The sequence below is a fragment of the Ornithorhynchus anatinus genome, chromosome 3 (assembly GCF_004115215.2).
Source record: "Ornithorhynchus anatinus isolate Pmale09 chromosome 3, mOrnAna1.pri.v4, whole genome shotgun sequence".
In the NCBI taxonomy this organism is placed as follows: Eukaryota; Metazoa; Chordata; class Mammalia; order Monotremata; family Ornithorhynchidae; genus Ornithorhynchus; species Ornithorhynchus anatinus.
This window is the reverse complement of record NC_041730.1, coordinates 89,582,552-89,585,581: the sequence shown is the minus strand read 5'-3', so window position 1 is coordinate 89,585,581 and position 3,030 is coordinate 89,582,552. Positions and strand designations below refer to the sequence as shown.

General features: G+C 45.1%; 1 non-coding gene across 1 annotated transcript; it reads right to left on the bottom strand.

Annotated features, from left to right (window-relative positions):
• Positions 1-274: 274 nt before the first annotated feature.
• Positions 275-412, bottom strand: LOC114810859. The gene has a single exon (XR_003758549.1). It is a non-coding gene; the product is annotated as a small nucleolar RNA SNORA7 (small nucleolar RNA).
• Positions 413-3,030: the final 2,618 nt, after the last annotated feature.

The window sequence follows — 3,030 nt, the reverse complement described above, 5'->3', positions numbered from 1 at the left end:
TAGAACAGTGCTCTGCACATAGTAAGTGCTTAACAAATACCAATATTATTATTATTATTTTACCATCGAGTCATCTTCGACCCATAATGACGCCATGGACACACCTCTCCCAGAACTCTCACCTCCATCTGCAATCATTCTGGTAGTGTAGCCGTAGAGTTTTCTTGGTAAAAATATGGAAGTGGTTTACCATTGCCTCCTTCTGCGCAGTAAACTTGAGTCTTTGCTCTAGACTCTCTCCCGTGCCGCTGCTGCCCAGCACGGAGGAGATTTGACTTGTAGCAGATTGCCTTCTACTCACTAGCCACTGCCCAAGCTAGGAATGGAATGGGTAGGCTTCTGCCTGACTCTCCCTCCCATAGTTGAGACTGGTAGAGTACTGGGAACTCTCAAGGTATGACCCTGGGAGGGGTTGACCCTACTCAGGGTGTTGCTTAGGTCAGTACCCTGCCAGAAGGGTCACTTCAATGCCCTCCCCCACTCCCTCTAGACTGTAAGCTCACTGTGGACAGGGAATGTGTCTGTTTATTGTCCTACTGTTCTCTCCCAAGCACTTAGTAGAGTGCTCTGCACACAGTCAGCACACAATAAATACTATTGAATGAATGAATGGATGCCCTCATTACTGGTTTGCCTTTTTTCTTTCTCACTCACCTCCTGCCTCCCTACCAGGTCTATATTTGATCTATCAGTGTCTAACAGGTCTTCAAGCTCAACCCTCTGTAGCCCCCTGATTCAAGAACGGTTACTCCTGCATCCCACAACTTGAGTGTGAGCCCTGTTGGGGCTCCCAATGGGCTCTGAGGCCTGGTGGGATTTGGGTTGTCCTTTTGGTTCACTGCAGGTTGTAAGCTCATTCATTCAGTGGTATTTATTGAGCACTTACTGGGTGCCAAACACTGTACTTAAGCACTTGGGAGAATACGCTAGAACAATAAACAGACAGATTCCTAGACTGTAAGATCACTATGGGCAGGGAACGGGAATGCATCTACCAGGAAATGAAGCAGCGTGGCCTAGTGGAGAGAGCACCAGCCTGGGAGTCAGAGGACCTGTGTTCTAATTCTGACTCCGCTATCTACCTGCTGTGTGACCTTGGGAAAATCACCTAACTTCTCTGGTACCTTGGTTTTCCCATCAGCAAAATGTGGATTCAGTACCTGTCTCCACTCCTACTTAGACTGTGAGCCCCATGTGGAACCTTATTTTCTAGTATCTGCCCTAGTGCTTAGTACAGTGCTTGGCACATAATAAGCACTTAACAAATACCATTATTATTACTACCAACTCTGTCCTATTGTACCTTCCCAACCACTTGCAAGTGTTCTGCAAAAATTAAGCACTCAGTAAATACCAGTGATTAGTCAGTGCTCAATAAATTATGGAGATTACAAGTTCTGCCCTTTCTCCTCATCCCCAAACCCACTTCCTGCCACTTCTGGCTTCTTCTGCCTTGTCAATCAATAAATGGTATTTCTTGGACACTTCCTGTGTGCAGAACTCTGTCCTAAGTGTTTTAGAGAATATAATAGAGTAGATTTCCACAGTCCTCATCCTTGAAGACCTTAAAATGTAAGCTCCTTGTTATTACGGAACTTGTCTTCTAACTCTTGCACACTGTACTCTTCCAAGTGCTGAGAATAATGTTCTGCACACGGTAAGTGCTCAATAAATACCACTGATTGATTTATTATTATGACATTTCAAGTGTGACAAACCCTGTTCTAAGTCCCGGGTTAGATACCAGTTAATCAGGTTGGACACAGTCCCTGTCCAACATGGGACTCACAGACCAAGTAGGAGGGAGAATAGGCTAATTGAATCTTCATTTTACAGATAGGGAAACTGAGGCAAAGTGAAATGACTTGCTCAAGGTCGCAAAGGAGGCAACTAGCAGAGCTGGGATTAGTACCCAGGTCTTTGACTCCCAGGTCCAGGCTCTTTCCACTAAACTATGTTGCTCCTCCAAGACTGTCCTCACTGGGCCCAGGCCCTGTTCATTCATTCATTTATTCATTCAGTCACATTTATTGAGCATTTACTGTGTACAAAGCACTGTACTAAGCACTTGGCAAGTACAATTTGACAACAGATAGAGACAATCCATACTCAACAACAGGCTCACAGTTTAGAAGGGGGAAGCAAGTCAGGTTGGACACAGTACCTTGTCCCACAGTGGGCTCACAGTGTCAATCCCCATTTTATAGATGAAGTAACTGAGGCCCAGAGAAGTTAAGTGACTTGCCCCAGCTCACACAGTGGGCAAGTGGTGGAGCTGGGATTAGAACCCATGACCTTCTGACTCCAGGTCCATCCTCTATCCACTATGCCTTGCCTATTGCTTCTAAGCAACAAATCTATTCAAAGAAATACAGCTCTATTCCAGGGAAGAGACGTGGCTTTCTGTTCAGAGATTTCCCTGTTTGATTGCAGTTTGCAGCTGTGGGCCACACTACCACACTTCTTAAATCAGGCTTGTGTCAGTTTAGTTTCCTGGGCTGGTCAGAAAAAGAGAATCAGCACTGGTAACACCTCAGATGACAAGGAAAATACTTGAAGAAAGTCAAAGAGGCAGGCAGCAGGAGCAGAAGCAGAAGAAATTCTGCTCCACGACCAGAACCAATCACAGAGAAACAGTATGGCATAGTGGGAAAAGCCCAGGCCTGAGAGGTGGAAAGACCTGCATTCTAATCCCGGCTCTGCCACTCGCCTGCCGTGTGACCTTAGGCAATCACTTCAATTCTCCATGCCTCAGTTACCTCATCTGTGAAATGAAGATTAAGACTGTGAGTCCCATGTGGGAGACAAATTGGGTCCTACCTGATCAGCTTGTATCCACCCTAGCTCACAGTAAGGGTTTAACAGATACCATAAAAAAACCCACAGAATTTTGCTTTGATTCTAAGCAGGGCATGTCTGTAATATTAAATTAATTTATCGCTGGAGAAAAAGTCTTTGGAAAAATTCACACCAAAATCCAATCCATTCTTGGACATTTGCGAATCAATTGGTGGTATTTATTGGTGCTGT